At 37.8% G+C, this 17,642-nt stretch overlaps 1 protein-coding gene across 4 annotated transcripts in view; it reads left to right on the top strand.

Moving 5' to 3' along the window:
• Nucleotides 1–17,642, top strand: part of LOC121926855 (PTB-containing, cubilin and LRP1-interacting protein) — a 145,397-nt gene that overhangs the window by 55,439 nt on the left and 72,316 nt on the right. The gene's annotated exons all lie outside the window — the stretch shown is intronic.

Here is a 17,642-nt window from a genome sequence, read left to right as displayed (position 1 = left end):
CAAGCTGGGTACTCATTTTAGTGACCTCAGAAGGATGCCAGGCTGAATTGACCTAGAGCCCCTGGCTGGTATTGAACTCACAACCTTGTGGTCTGTGAGTGAGTGGCTGCAGTATGGGCATTTAACCACTGCACAACCAGGGCTCCTATTGGGAATGTATTAGTGCATGTAAGCTCTATGGTGTTTCTAGTTACTCACCTTACATAATAAAGTTGCAAAAGAGTCTTCTGCCTAAGCACCCGGAGACCTGCTGGTGATTGAATAGAAAATAGTGTCATATTTGGACTTCTTAGTGTGACTCTATATAAGGCTGATTCTTGTTCTAATTTTTAGAAAATATTTCCTTGCTATTGCCCATCTAAACAAAATTTCAGATGATGGTCTGCATTCTGCCCACAGAATATACTCCCTCATAGAAAAGCATATTCACCTTTCAGAACTTTTCAGCACGACAGCCCAGCTGCTCTTGGGCATTAGGGGTCCATTAAGGAGGACATAGAAGAAGGCATGAAAAATTACAGGGCAAAGGGAAATGGATGATATTAACTTCCAACCAACCGAAGTCCCTACAAACCAAAAAACCCCAAGATATAAAACTAAAACAAAACAAACCGAAGGGTTTTAACAAAAAATGTAAATAGCCAGGATAAATAGAAGAATAACTGAACCCTGGAGCAAAAACAACAACAACATTATTTCTAAAAGGGTATAAATACCCCACTGAAAAGTCTACAAATGCAAAGAGTGAATATATAATGATATTAAACATTTCAGAATTGAAAGCCATAGTAACTAAACCCTGGAAGAAAAAAGCCAGTAAAATATCAAAAATGGGTACAAACAAACCCCTTTAAAATTATGCAAATGGAGAAAATAAACTGCTATAGTATTAAAAACTCAAGGCCAGACGCGTTTCGACTATCGTCTTCCTCAGTGGCCTGCCAACATTCAAAATATAACTAATATATCACCTCCTCAGTTCACGCAATGTGACTGCACTCAATTATTTCTGCAATGCAGATGGCAGCCTTGCTTGCTGAATTTAACAGAAGAAGACCTACCATGTAGTCCTTCTAGGACATTTTCATTTTCTCTGTATAAAATGTTTTTGCCAGTTTCAACAACCTGCCCCTTACACTTCTTTCTAGATACAAGATGCTTCCAGGGACCTCCCTCAACCCTCCCAACAAATCTGTTGATATTTACCATTGGGATAAGGTTTTGTCCCAACCAGTGTAACATGCTGGAACAAAAGGCATCTTATGTCTTTGGGGCAACAGAACATGATGCAGTCATTATAAAAAGATGTGCTCTGCTTGCTTATCAATAGATTGGCATAAAGAATTACTTTTTATTGAATATGGGAACATTTACCTCACCATCCATTGGAATTCAGTAGGTTTAAAAAAAATCCTTCACCAATATTGCAAGGTTTTTTTAGAAAAATCTTCTTTATTCTATGTATGTCTTGGGATGGGTTCTTGGAATGTTTGGGTATTGTGAGAGAGTGCCAGGGCCTGACTGCAAAGGCATATGTGATAAAGGCCAGATATTTTTCATTTTATTTTTTGAGGGAGAGATAAACCACACTTTTTGTAGTTTATTTATTTATTTCATTTCTATGCCGCCTTTCTCCCAGAAAGAGACCCAAGGCGGCTCACAAATAAAACTGTTTAAAAACTTTACAATAAAAATTTAAAAGACAATTAAAACCAACTAGCTAAAACAGTATAAAATTACACAAACATATGTAAGTTAAAAACATAACTAAAATACACACCCCATATAAAAGCCTCCCAGACTCTATTATATACAGTATTAAAATAAAATAAAAACATCTTTGCCTGTTGTTTGCAAAGCAACTTCTGGCTTGTTCAATAAATTGTGACATCCAAATGCAGCCATAGATTATTCTGCTCAGGTTTAGTTGCTTTTTACTGTACTGTAATGTATGGTGTGGTTTGAACTTCACTGAGAAGTAAAGCTTAGCAAACTGTATTTCTGTTCCTGGCACTGTTCTTTATCACGCAGCTAAGTCAACAGGCTTGGTCCTTTTACTTCATCTGCATTTGTTTTTAACTGATGTGTTAAGCTCTGTTTTTGGATACTAGTGGAAGAACAGCACAGGTTGCTATGAAAACAGAATGGTAAGTCCTGAACAGAGAAACTAAATATGCTGATTCATCATGCCCCTGTAAATAACAACGTGCCAGAAAGAAAGTTATGATTGGGAATGTGGCCACATTGAGAACAGATGTCTCAGTGTGCCTGTTTGGCATTGACCAGTATCCTAATTATTTATTGATTTCCTAAATGTTAGCACATATTGTGTGAAATTTGTTGGCCAAGTTTAATGATCAAGTTCAGCTGAAAACACATCTTTTCTGTTTCAGATAACAATAATTAGATTTTAATCCGTTTGAATTCTTAATATTAAGAACAATATGCTTCACTTGCAGTCTTCATGCTACTTTGTAGGGTCTAGTTATACTGGGACGAAATTAATAAGGTCAGAATTATGACTAGATTATATCAGGTATTGCCTCAAAGCTGCACCTGCTGTTCTTTTTGATCCCTGAAAACCAGGGCTGGCACACACAAGTTGTTGGCATTTTTTCCATTATCACTTCTGTCGGAGCCGGTTTCCATAATACAACTGTGATTGGAATGTTTCCAAATATTTAATTTGCAAGTGGGACCAGTAGAATTACTAGTGCTGTATATTTCCAGGGTGTACCAGCAGAGATTTATCCCCTGTAGTTCTCTTAGACCTAGAGTTTTACTGTGTGTACTGTTGGCATGCTGCAGAGGATATTTGCCTTATTAATTGGTTCTCTGTTTTACAACAGTAAAACATTGAAATACAATAAAATTAACCAGTAAGTAAAAAAAAAACCCAACTTTTTTTGTGGCAGCAAGTAAGGCAATATAGTAAAATATACAATCTTACAATATTTTGCAAATTTGTATATAAATATGCAGGACTTTAAAATTTTGCAGATTTCTACTCAGATATGATAGTCACTGGATATGTTTGATGTCACAACCTCTAACCTACTCGTGGATTGAGTGAATGAGCTAAAAATTGAGTAGCTCCATGCATACCACCAAAAGTTCAAGAGGAAGAATGGAATGTAATTAATCTAATGATTTTACAATATTCTACAGCACTCCTGAACTGTGTTATTTCTGAACCACTTGTTCATACCAGAAGTAGGCTATTGTGGATCTCCATTGTATCTTTGGACTGCGAGGTTGAAAACATCTGGAAAGCCACAGTTGCCTATCCCCAGATTATTCAGACAGTGTCACTCTATATGTTTGCCCTCTTATGCATGAAGACCTTACTAATTAATGATCATATTGGAGTACTTCTTCTGAACTGTGTTATTTCTGAACCACTAGTTACACAAATACAGAAAGACAGAGGTTAAAAAGGTTGCCTGTAACTTGTGTAGTTGCTGTCACAAGTTCAACACTTTTATGAAATTTTCCTAAGTGAAGGAAGTGTTGTACAGTGACCAGAGTCAGTTCTTGTTTCAGTCAGATGTGTAGTCACCCTTTTTGAGAAGCAAATGTTGTTTGTCTTGTTTCCATCGCACTACCTGACATGTTCATTTAAATTCAGATTGACACTTGCATAGGTTTTGAGAAGCTTAAGCTAAAGAAAGTTCCTGAAGTGTGCTTGCAGTGATCCAGATGTCAGTTTTCAGTTTTTAAAATGGCTTTTGTACTGTGTATGCCTTTATTTGGAAAACTATTAATTTCAAGTTATTTGTTTGCTTCAGCTAGACTGGTTGATATAGGAGAGTAGAATAATTTAGAATATGACAGATAAGTTTTTTTGGGTTGTGATGTCAAGTTATTAACTATTATTGTTATTGCTAAAATAACGCTACTAAAAAACCAACAACAACCCTATGATCTCAAAAGACCTTAAACTTATTTTGTGATCACAGTGGATATTATTTTCTGAATTGAGAAGCACTGAGTGCCCTTTTCTATGTACTTGTATATGAATATACATTCAGGGTTTATATTAAATTATATTAAATTTATAGGAAGATTCTAGGAAAATCCAGCTTGTGATAAAGTGGAAAGTTTAATGTACAGCAGTTGAATATCTGAATTAGATTCAGTGATGGTGTTGCTGGAAAAACTTAAAGTGGTTGGGGTATGTTCTGGTTTTAAAGAATGCTGACTAAAAATATGACTTTAGAATGAGAAAATGAACTGACAGTCCCTTTCTAACTTTAAATCATATATTTGGGAATCATATATTTGGGAGCTATAATTATAAAGAAGAACAGTTCATCATTTCAAAAATAATTATGAAAAAGTCTGGAGAGAAGTTAAAAGAGATTTAGAGAAATGAGGAAAGTTAAATTTATCCCTGTTGGGGAGAACTGCAATAATAAAAACAAAAGTTTAAAAGCAAATTTACATAATTTTGTTTTGTTGTTAACTGCCATCAGGTCTACTTGAATTTATGGTGACCCTATGGATGAGAGACCTCCAAGTCCTTCTTACCATATATTCACATTTATTTTCAGCAGAAAGTTGCATTAATACATTATTCAACATGTATGTTTACTTCTTAAAATCTCACATACTTGTCAGTCTAGTGCTTTAAGTGTGCATGCTCATATTGTGTAATTGCCAACCCAATCCTTGTCACCTGTGGTTGACTCATGTCTGTGTTAGCCACCATTGGTTAGCTGATGCATGTATTTCTAAAGTCATTTTTTTGTGTGACTCATGTGTGGTCAGTAGCCACTTCACTAAATAATGAAAAGAGCCAGCAAGTTCTTTTAGCTATGTTGTACAGTGGTAACTTGCTCTCAACCACTTCCCCTTTAATGAAAGGGTAAAGGCAGATTCTTACACAAATGTGGCTCAGCTCCCCAAAACAAGATGAAATAATTTCTCTTAAACTAAACAGAATGAAGGTGCCTAGAAACCTAGAGGCCTATGGAAGAAGGCAGATTATAAATTAAATATCACAGATAAACCCGCCACTTCCTCATGCCAAACCAAGTTCCTCAAATCATACTGAGGCCTTAAACTATGAAACAGTATACATATACTGCTACCAAAATTGGTATATTTGTGGGGGAAATGGGGATGCATAATCTATGGGCCTCAACTGTAATTTATTCTGAGCCTAAAACTGATATTGCATGTAGTGTGAGTATTCCTGAGACTTACTTTTTTCTTTTCTGCCTGGGATATATCAACTCTCACTGTTAACTACATTAGTTCATATATTCAGCACATTTCATATATTCATTCTGCTGTGCTTTCTCTTTCAGTTTTTTTATTTGCTAAAAGAAGAATTTGTACAGACCTTAATTTTGGCAAACTGTTTTGAAAGTTAGCTTCATCAGAGGGCTGACAACCAAAAAGATGTGCCTTAGATATGACTGTATGTTTTAAAACAACACAAAATATGTTGTGTTTTCAAAAATTTTAGTCTTTGCCATAATGTGTGTAGCTTTATTTGACTGTGATATGATCACATACCCAAATAGGACTAATTGATGACCGTGGGGGATTGAAATGCAAAAGCAGGAAACAGAGCAGAACCAAAGATTATAGGAAAAGTTGGCCTAAGGTCAAGAAGTGGATCTGGTGGTGGATTTGGTATGCACTTTATGAATTTTAGGTGGGTTTGATTAAGTAACATTAATTCACAACATGTTAGTAGAGCAGAGTTTTGTGAAATGCTTTGACTTGTTTATGAAGGATGCCACTCTATGTACACATACATTAGTAACAATCCAAAGTGATTTTGTAGGGGTAATGTTATTATAGCAGCTATGAAATGAAAATTACATTTCATAACTATTCATAGAAAAAAATCATTGCTAATATCACTTCAGTTTCAACAGTACAGATAAGCTTGTCTGAGTGCATGAAGAATTAACTTCATAGCAGGAGCAACAGCTGAAGTTACAAAGAACAGAGCTTCCTTAGTTATGATGGTACCTGGATTTCTTTTCACTGTTGATGACATTGGTTGCCAGCTGGGAACTTGTGATATGGAACGGCAGCTAAGGTTGTGTGATAGCTTCAGCTGCTTAGATTCCACATGCCCATGCCAGCAAAGAAGCAGTTTGTTTTCTGTCCATATCTCATTAAATTTTGGATTTCATACTTAAAATGCAGGAATTTTTTAAAAAGCAACTTGATCAGTACCCTCTTTCTCTTTTACACTCCCTCCACCCCTATAATGCATGTCTTTTGACTAGCCACTGAACTTGCTTTTGTGTCAGTTGCTCTGTCAACAAAATCAGCTTCCCTTTTTAAAAAATAAAAATTAAAAGTGAAGTACTAAAGAGTTGCAAAGTTTTGTAGACTCACTAAGCTATTTACAGAACATGTGATACAGCATTTTTCAGCTTATCAATCTTTTTGTGTGCGGTAGATACTGGGCACATTGGTTACAGGAGATACCTAAGTCTATAGATATAACAAGCAGGGTTCAGATTTGTTCCATGGAATGTCTTCTGACACCAAATGATAGAGAAATATTGAAATTTATTATTGTGGTTACTGTGAGCAGATTTTGCTGTCACTGTCCATTGGCTTGTTATGAAATGCCCTTGAAAAATGTTCTCACCTTTGTGTAACCACTTCGCTTTCTGGATAAAACCACTGGAATAGTCTCTGGTGTAATTTGTATGAGTGAGACCTCGGCTGGGTTGCTATGGTTACTACTCTGTTGGCTCTTTGTGGTGATTAGTGCAGACACTGTATCTTTGCCTTGAATTGGCTTTAGTAGATGGACCATCCTTTATTCCTAACACTTGAAATAAATCTAATTTGTTGAGATGGGTGTCTTTTTTATTGTACAGTGCTTTTAGACATTGCTCTCTTGTGAAACAGATAGGAGAGTCATATGGATTATTAGTTCTGTCTCTTACAGTTCTACACACACATACACACAGCATTGCATTGAACTGCATTATGAGTAATAGAAAGGAGCACTGGTAACTTGTGCACAGAAGTTTATAAAAAATACTGAGAACAACAGAAGAAGGGGGAGGAGGAAGAGGGGAGGAGGAAGCGGGGAAGAAGAGGATGATGATGAGGAGGAGAAAGGAAAAAAAAGGAGGAGAAAGAAGAATAGGAGAAAGAAGAGAAATCACCCAGTTTGGCACTGCTTTTAAGCATCCTGGCTGAAGGCTATGGCATTCTGGGAGTTTGTTGTGGGCCCAACTCCCAGAATTCCATAGCCTAGAGCCAGGAAAGAGTGAAAGTGGTGTCAGACTGGGTGATTTCTCCTGTGTAGATACAGCCTAAGTCTGACCAGACATGTCCTCCATTCCAACCTTCTGCCCAGGAGGGAATTCCAAGGGGTCTTGAAGTCTGGGTGCTGCAGAGAAGGAAGGGAAGAGAGAGGAGAAACGAAGAAAGGAGAAAAAGTGAGAAGAAGGAAGAGAAGGGAAGAAAAGAGGAAGAGAGAGAGGGGAAGAAAGAAGAGAGAGAGTGAGAAAGGGAAAGAAGGGAGGAAGGAGAGAAAAAGAAAAGGAAAAGGGGGGAAGGAAGGAGAGAGAAAAAGGAAAGAAGGGAGGAAGGAGACAGAGAGAGAGAGAGAGAGAGAGAGGAAGGCCGGCTGGCTGGCCAGCTCCTGCTGAGCCTCTCCAGGGCTGGTGCCAGGCCTGCCGTTCCCGCCCCCCAGGATCACCCAGCTGGGGCTTATTGTGGGAAAGAGAGGGTCTTCTTTGGGAATGCTAGCGCAGGCTTCCAACTTTAATTTCCAGTTTGGCATTGCTTTTAAGTATCCAAACCTCCTCTCTCGCAGCTTCGTGAAGGGCCAGAAAGCAGCTTTCTGCTGCTTTCAGCACTTTCTGCAGCTCTCTTGATCTGGGGGAGCCGCATCTCTTTGGGGCCCCCTCTGGTTGGGAGCCCCGGGGCACTGCCCCGCTTGCCCCAGCCTAGCTACGGGTGTGGGGCCCCTGCCTTCCAGAGCCAAAAGCAGCAGCAGGAGGAGGCTCTTTCTTCTTCTTGTTGCTTTTGGGTGCCTCTGAGTCCTTTCCCTCCCAGCCTCTCCCCTCCTCCTCTCGTGACACGTGCCTGTTGGGGGAAGGGGGTGGGGCTTCTGGGACTTCTCTCTGGCCTCCTTGCCATGCCACCCCCCTAAATTTTGGCGCCCTAGGCCGCTGCCTAGGTCACCTATATGGTAGAGCTGGCCCTGTATATAGGAAATAGGACAGAGCTTTGGTACCTGTTGGGGTTTGGTTCCAGGACCCGCTGTAGATACCAAAATCCATGGATGCTCAAGTCCCATTAAATGCAGTGCCATGGTAAAATGATGTCTTTGTATAAAATGCCAAAAAATAAGGTTTGCTTTTGGGTTTTTTTTCTTTTAATATTTTCATGCCATGGATAAAATTCCATGAATGTTTTCATGACATGGATAAAATTCCATGGATATGGAGGGCTGACTGTATAAGCATTTCTAGATGACACATCAACTTTATTTAGGAAATTTCATTAAGGATGTGGCAAACATTCAGCACAGAGCCACACAGTTATGCAGAACTCACTGTTCTTGCATTACAGTGCATAGAGTCCAAGGTGGCTATAGCCTATCTGAGCAAGCCCACCCCTTCTTCCTTGCTTCTTTTGATGTCCTATTTTATCTCTAGCATAATTTACTCCACTGATTTAAAGAGCTGTAGCCAGATTGCTACTGGGGCTGCCTATACAACTAGCTATACAACTAGGGGGGATCTGTTCCAGATTGGCCCCCCCCAGCATGTTGTCCTAAATGGTGGTGTGTGCAAGTGGGGTCTGTCTCTGATGGCGATGAGGCTGTATGCACACGCTGCCATTGGGGACAACTGGGGCTTGCCATCTGCGGATGCTGAAATATACGGATGGCAGGTCCATGGATAAGGAGGCCCCATTGAACCTGGTTGCAACAGACTCACAAACTGCCAGTCCATTTCCAGGAACAAATCAAAGGTCTGGCTTTTTTTAAACCTATAAAGCCCTGTATGGCTCAGGTCCAGGACTGTATTCTTATTTTCAAACCAGGACATTCTTTGAGATCTGCTGAGAAGGCCCTTCTTTCTTTCCCACCGCTGTCCCACCTTCTTTGTGGCTGCCCCTGGTTTTGGAATTCCCTTCCCAGGGAAGTTAGACTGGCATCCTTCCCCCTTTCTTTTTGCAAATATTTTTCCGTTCTGACAGACCTTTGATGATTTACTATAGAAGGCCTATCTTGCCTAAGTAGGTTCTTGCTAATTGTTGTGCTGGTGTGTTTGTGTGTGTGCACGCATATGTGTGCTTGTGTGCATGCATGTGTTAAGTGATGTATGATTTAATCTAGTTTTAACTTTTGATTGCTTAATCTCATTTTAACTTTTATATCTTGTGAATTTTTAATGAGGTGCTTTTTAATTTGTTGTAAAAGGTGGAATAGATGTAAATATAATAATAGAAATAATAAAAATAGTCTATGGGCAAAGTGAAAAAATTGGAGGGCCTCATTTGGGTTAACTCTGGTCTGTTCTAAGGAGAAAGAGAAGGCCTATCTTTGAAGGAGGAGAAGGTGTTGCAGCAAGTGTTGGAGGACTCCAGGAAAAAAGGATAAGATACATTGAGCCTTTTCTCCAGGAGATAATCACTCTGAGTTTAGTCGTGACTGCACATAATTTTATATCTGCTTTGAAACATTTATGGGAATATTAAAAGAAAACAAAAGGGGGAAGCACTTTGGTGAGCAAGGATGCTAGAGGAATACTTTGGGAGTTATTCTTTACACATGCCTTGTGTTCAAACAAAATTACATCGCACTGTAATATTGCCAAATTTGACAGTGAGGCAGGGCATAAATACCGTAAATAAATAAATAAATAAATAATAGAGATTTCAGATACTTTTATAACAGGCCAATGTTGCACCCTCCAGTCATAGAGTAATGGGAATGCACTTGAATATTCTTCATGTAGCCATAAATGCCAACTGGTATGGACATTTTGTTTAGATAACTTTTTGCAAATTGTATGGACCAGGCAGATGCTCTTCAGGAAATGGTTTTTTGGAATGGCTCACCTTTGGGTAGACAATAATTGGGATTGCTTGTGCTTGCAGAGATCCTTAGCAAGCTAGACATTCTTATATTAGTTATTCTTGAATTTGGTCTATGCATGTGGTGATGAATTATGTGTAATACTTGCTAACTGATTGTGATAATGTGTCCCTAACAGTTCATTTGTCTTTAATGGAATTGTATTACTGAAAAAATGGAAAAGGAAAATCATCATCTGAAACAAATTTTAATAAAAGGCCACACTGAAGTAGCTCTCTTGCCTTGAATAGCATTTGTATCTGTTTATGGTTCAATATATGCTCAAAGAATTTTGCAGCACCTCCTCCTTGCAGCATCTGGTTCCCAGGTCCATTCCTCAGACTCTTGTCAATTCCTCAGACTCAGGAAAACTTTAAAAGAGGTTGGGTTTGTGGTGGGTGGGAATATTTCTGGGTTTGCTCATTAAAGTACTGTGCCATTAAACCACCAAGGTGTTTCAGGGATCCCATACTTAATTTTTAAAACTGGGCAAGGAACCATAGTTCAGTGGCAGTTGCTCCAATTATAGAATACCCTCTCCTTGTTACTCAGTAATGCAAGCTTCAAAAATGAGTCTGGCAATAACAACTCATGATATTTCTTATGTTTGGAATCATTGTGGTATCAGAGCCTCATGTATTGTGCATTGTGAGCATTGGCAATACCTGAAGACGCTTAAGTCCATGGCTAGAAAAGATAACTTAAATGTCCAGATGAATGGATATGTTTACTTGTGGCTCACATAACACAAAACTTCAGTAAGCAGATAGCAGTGGAAAGAGCATGTTTTAGTCTAATGTATAATGCAGTTGATAATTGTGTAATTCATCTTAAGCTATTATTATTTCATATTTTACTGTCTTTTATATCAATGGAAATACATAGTCATTACATTAGTTGAGCATTCAAGCCCCAAAATGTGAATCATGTAGAATTCCAAATAGTTGAGAGCAATCTCTTAATTAAATGGAGCTGCTAGAAGTGAAATGCAAACACTCCTCAGTAAGTTTTATAGATTAATGCAGCTTGACAGACAATTGAAGAGAAGGAACCTATCCTTTTTCTGTCTCCAGACCCAAGATATGCTTTAAGGATTGTTGAAATCCTAAATATAAAAAAAAGACTTCCGTGCAGTCCCAGGCAGGCATCACTGCATATATAATTTAACATTATATTCATAACACTTACTTAGGAGATGCCCAGGAGAGAGTTAGTGCAGAAACCACAGTTGTAGATAACTTCTGGATTCTTGTTTGCTTGAATGCTTCATTTTCTGTCTGTTGTATTGCCCTAGTTTGTATGTTCTATTTATATATAGGTGGATACATATGTTGATTAAAAAATAAGTTTTGATTCTGTTTACTACACTGCAGGTAGTACAAAATCAGAGCTGGCATGAGCAAAACTTACTTGAAAACCCTTACTTTAAGTGAGGCTGTATGTTCTCATGTGTCTGAGAATTCTTACAAACCTAGCCAGAATTTCCTTTTCTGTTACAAGTAATGTGAAACTGTTTCTGTCACTTCATCATTGCTTTTTAAAATAAAAGTATTGGATTGTTGAAAAAGTAACATTATTAAGAAGAAGAAAGGAGAAATTAAGAAATGACACTTTCTGCTATCCTTCAGAAGCTATAAATAGTTTTTGACATTAATAATCTAAAGCATTTTTAAAGGGAAATGTACAGTATGTCTATACAATATTGCAGTATGAAAATTCTGAAGTCAATACAAATAAATTGGTAGGATAGTCCCCTTCATTCTAACTTGAAGGATGTCAACTTGCCTTTCATGGTAGCATGTTCTGATTTATTCAGTCATTCACAATTTCTTATTTGACCCCTGTGTCCTCTGGTTATGCCATCTTTTTCTTTTGACTTACTTTGTCTAAGGGGATTTGCGTGGGGAAATTTCACAGTTTTATTACTCACAGTGATGCACAAGTGTGGAGAGGCTCCATGCTAGTAGCAGTCTGTCTTTAATAAGTTGGGAAAATTTGTATTGTCTTTTCTGGGCGGGGGGGTAACACCAGGATTGAAGCACTAGAGTTGCCAGTTCTCTCTGAGTAAGGGCCCGAACAGACAGACCAAAATAAATCTGCTTCAGGTCACTTTGGAGGTATGCTGTTTAAGCGATGCATGCATCCTAAGAGGCCGGAAACTGCGCCAAAGCCATGCTACAGTCCTAAGGACTGGAGTGTAGCTTTGGCACAGCTTCTTTATTATGGCCTGTCTATTTGGGCTCTAAGACTCCAGGCACAAATTAACTATTTAACTTTTATTTAGGAAGAATAAGAAAGAACACACGCACGAGATAAATTCACTCTTATCTCCCAACATACAGAGCTAACTCAAATAGAAAAGTGAAGAGAAACAGTTTAGGGTTGGATTGAGGATAATATCTACCATATATACTCGACTATAAGTCAACCTCATGTATAAGTCGACTGCAGGTTTTGGGGGCAAAATTATGGATTTTGATATGACCCTTGGATAAGTCAAGGGTAAAACTTGGGTTCATGCAACAAAGGACCTAAATGATGAAGCAATGGAAAACAATGCCAAAGAACCTACAAAATTATGGCAGGCATCACTGTTCTGGCTGGATGGAAGAGAGAGTAGAGGGAGGTCAGTGCCTCCAGGACAGATTGCACTCTTGCCTTTAATAAGAGGATAGTTTCCTTTTTAATAAGAGTTAAAAATAGTATTTACATTGACCTGTGGATAGGTCGACCTAGGTTTTTGGGGTCAGTTTTTTTGACTAAAATTTCTAGACTTATACATGAGTATATATAGTACCTGTCCTGAAGAATGGTCCATGGAAAGCAGAAGCGACCCAGACCGAGAGTCTGAGGCAAACAGCCACCAGTGTGTGTGTGTGTGTCTGTGTGTGTGTGTGTGTGTGTGTGTTTGTTTTCCTGGGCATATTTATATCTTTAAAATAGCCTCAGGCCAAGGTGATTTCATGGAAAACAAAGATTTGATAACTCTTTGAAAGAACCAAAGTGGTTCCCGACATGATGGCTTGCTTTTGATATCCCAAAAATGGAAAAGGCTAATTTGACTGATAGTGGCCTCATTGACTTCACAACACCCTGACAAGATCTGGTGTATCTCAACACAAGTGGACAGGAGGGGGTTTAGACCAAATCAGGGAGTTAAAGGGAATCCTGTTCTGGTTTGGTCTAGTTGTCAGAATTCATCTTATGATATTCAGTTCCTGTAAGAAATGCAGAGTGTTGGGAAAGTCTGCTTCCTCTTTCTCAAGTCCCTTCTCCCATTATTTTAGCCTTCCACATGTCCAGTGTCTACATGCTATATTCACAACACTGTCTTCTCCGGTATTTTGTAATTCATCACATCTTCTGCAGCCCATACTGGCCTTCTATTATTATTATTATTATTATTATTATTATTAACCATTATTTATAAAGCGCTGTAAATTTACACAGCGATATACATAGAATCTTTTTAATTGGACGGTTCCCTGCCCTCAGGCTTACAATCTAAAAAGACACGACACAAAAGGAGAAGGGAGTGGTGGTGGGGAAGGAGATGAGGGCCAGCAGTTCTTCTCTACCTCCGAGGCCTGGACCAAGGGAGATGGACTGGAGGGAGGGCTTGGCTTCTTAATGGATGGCCTGTTGGAGTTAGCCTGCCTCTCTAATATGATAATACATATAAAATACATAGCAATACAGGAAATGATTCAATAAAACAGGCAACAAAATAACATCAAATAGCAAGTGACAGCAATTTGATATCAAAAACATCGCTGGATCATAGAGATATCAGGGCACTTAACAGTTTCCTCTAATGAGGATTGGTTTAGCTGCTCTGACATCACAAAAGGATCAACCTGAGAATTTTACTTTCAATCTCATTGAGCAGCAGTTTGCAGATTATTTTTTTGCAAATCCTGTTTATTTTGATTTAAATCTTGCTCATGCAGATTACAGACTTCTGCCAGAAATGGAAAATACACTTTCTTCTATGAATATGAGTAATTCTTGAGAATAATTCTTGATGTTGGTTCATTATGGCTGGCAGTAGATTCACGTGTAGAGGCATAGGTTTGTATGAGAACATCAATATTTGTTATTTTCTAAATTTGTAAAACAAGTAAGCAAGCAATTAAAATGAAAATGACTGCTTCATTTTCTTTATTAAAATTTTATTCCATAAGATTTAAAGTGAAATTTTTTAAAGATTTGGGGCAGAGGGACAGTTAAACTTGCAAATGTATATGTTACATTTGCAAATGTATATGTTTTAGTACACTGTTTAAAACTAAAGAAGCTTACTTATACTACACACTATTTTTGTCTAGTATCAAGCATGAGGAACAGTACTACTAAATGATTAAGAGGAAAAGAACAAGGAAAAAAAGAGAGAAAAGCTGTTTATATAGGTATAAATAGAACAGTTTTGAAAGTCCAGCTAAAGAGGAGAATGCGTATACCACTGACTCTAGGGATTTCCAGAAGACATAGGGAAGTGCCATCCATGCAGAACTGCTGTTGGTGCCTTCATCTGTATGTGACAGCGTACATCCCTCAGGGTATGCTTAAACTAGTCAACCTGGCTCTTTGTTCTCTATTTCTCCTTCTTAGAACTCCATCAAATAAAAAGTCTCTGTCTACATCAGTTTTAGAAGGCAACCTTCTTTCTAAATTTAGTAGTGTGGGTTGGTGTTATGCTGTTCTCATGGTGGCTAAACTAAGTTTGACTGATTTTACTCAGAACTCGAATAGGAGGTATAAATCCAAAACGCTACTTTCTGCTCTGCAAATTTGCTGCTTAGCTTGGCAAGAGACACGAGGTTGCTCCTCATCCAACTTTCCCCTTTTATAGAGTTTTGATTTAGTCAGTGTTTTGGGGTTTTTACAGCTCTTCATAGATGTTATTTCCTTTAACACAGAATAACCTTAAACCAGTGGCTTTGAATTTTACTTCCAGTTGGCCCATGCAGCCTAAATATGGAAATCTCCCTCCCCCCCTCTCTTTTGTGAGTGTGTGTGTACACTTTGTCTTTAATCTGGGTCAAATACCTGATGAACAATGAAACCATGGGGAAAACTTGGAAGCATCTGAATAGTATCATCTAAGAGGCCAGCCATTTTATATTAACTGCAGTGTAAGATATGGAATAGCAGTTTTTTCACTGGATGCCTTCCCACCACCAGCAATGTCAATACATCGGAATGGATTCAGAAAAATAGTTTTCCAGAGTGTTTTCCAAAATGTAGACTTGGCAAGAAAACTATCCTGAGGGGATCAGGATAACATTGTTATATCTATGATTTAGTGTAAAAGGAGAACCTATAATTCATTGAGGAAACAAGGACTCTTGTTTATTTTGCTGTAAACAGAAAACCTTATGTTTGGTTTCAATACTCTCAGTATTTTTTTTTTGATTCTTGAAATATTTTGGAAAAGGTTTTGAGATAGATAGTTTAAAAACACTCAACCAAAAGTCTTAGCAGCTATATGACAGCTGTCTTCGTCTGGTCTAACCTACATATTTCCCATTGCTCTGCTTGTATATTAGCTAGGTTAGTTAATATTCACTCACAAACATCTCAGGTTTGGGGCAAAAATTAGTAGAAATTCAGATTTTGAATCTTCTCTATTTCCCTCATGATGTCATATGATGATAATGAAGTGAATCCACATGAACACTACATAATACACATGTATTCAAATGCATTTGCACCAGTTTAAGAGTCGAGAAATAAATGGAGAGGAATTTTATGCAGTGCTGTCTATGACATGAACATAATATACAAATTTAATTTTGTACTTTGTTTTCTCTTTGAATTAACAATAACAATAAATGTGAGCATAGTTCACTCTACTTTAATGATGACAAAGAGCCTGGCTGACATTCATTTAATCTATTAATTTATTACAATACTTATATCCTGTCCTGTATCCAGTTGTCTTAACATGGCACACAATAAAATTCTGAAAATGATTAAAAATACAGGGCAGTAAAAGTATTTACAGTTGATTATCTGACATATTAACACAGGTAAAACCTTTTACCTGTATAAATTGGATTAAATCACTAGACCCTAAAGACTTCAATAAACAGCTGTGCTTTAACTTGATTCCATAATAAATCCATCTTTGATGCCAGTTGGGGCCTGTACGGGGAGGGCATCCCACAACAAGAGTGCCATAATAGAGAAGGACTGTTCTTACCTTCTCACTCTGGCTGTATCCATACTGCAGAGATAATCAGGTTTGACACCACTTTAAATGTCATGGAATTCTAAGAATTGTAATTTGATGTGGCACCAGAGGGGCTCTGTGGTTTATCAGAAATGGGATCTCCAATTCTTTGACGCACCAGACAGAAGAAGGAGTGGGAGAAGCACACAAGTCAAGGATTATCTAGGCTCATTCTACTAAAGGTTGCACTGTTCAATATTGTTTCAACCAGTGTTAAAATGTCTGTGTTTTTTTTAAATTGGTAAACTATTTAATACATTTTTAATCTTCTAAAATAATAATAATAATAATAATAATAATAATAATAATAATAATAATTTATTCTTTAAGTCTCCATAAGATCTTTGGACATAGGGCAGGATAGAAATATTTTAATAAATAAATGAATAAACTATTGTATATGGTTCTGTCCAAACACAGCCAATGTCCATGGTTCCCCCTCCCTTTTTTTTTGTATTAAGATTATTAAAATATATGTAAAAATATGACAGATTATATGCTGAACATCCCCTGGGTTTGTAGAATCTATCTTCTTAAAAAACCTACAAATATTTCAGTTAGCTGGATAATGATAGATGAAAGAATGCAGTAAAAGATCCCAGACGTATTCCAGTTTTCTTCAAGGTTTTTTTCCTCCTCAGCAGATTATGTTTTTCTCAACATGTAGCCTTCCCAAACTTTTACTAACTTAGATGCGTGCTAACCATTTTGAAGATGTTTTTATATGAAATGTTGTCTTGCAGAATGCTGATCTGAGCATCTGTTAAACAGATGGAAATGAAAATGTTTCCACATTCTAATGGCAAACACAAGCAAGAGGAACTATTCTAACCATTGAGCAACTTGCTGGAATTTTATGTTTCTTACTTGCTGAAGCAAGATAGGGGTTGAACCTCTGCAGTTTTAGGCAAAGCATTTGTTTGTAACATATGTTGAAAACTAGTTTAAATTGTATACGCTAAACATTCTTGATAGTATTGCAGCTGGTCCAAGGATCAGCTGTTTCTATCTCTGCTCAGATTAAAGGTCAAAATTACTTGCAGCCAGTCTGTACCTTCTAGTAATGCTTCATATTTTTATGTGCTTTATTATTTTTAACTTAATATTTTCATAGTATTTTTTTCAGTACACTGAAAATGTAATCAATGGGGCCTTAAAAAGTGTGAAGAAAATTATTAAATACAGCCAACTAAGGGGGGATACAGATGGGCAGAAAGGAACGCTGAGACGTCACCCCTTTCTGCCCCGGATCGTTGCTGCGCCAACCATGTGGGCATGGCAACAACCTGCCCCAAAAAGGAGCTGCGAAAAAGCAGGTCCTTTCCG

This window comes from Sceloporus undulatus, chromosome 3, assembly GCF_019175285.1.
Source record: "Sceloporus undulatus isolate JIND9_A2432 ecotype Alabama chromosome 3, SceUnd_v1.1, whole genome shotgun sequence".
Classification (NCBI taxonomy): Eukaryota; Metazoa; Chordata; class Lepidosauria; order Squamata; family Phrynosomatidae; genus Sceloporus; species Sceloporus undulatus.
Note: the sequence above shows the minus strand (reverse complement) of the source record. Positions and strands in the feature narration are given on the sequence as shown.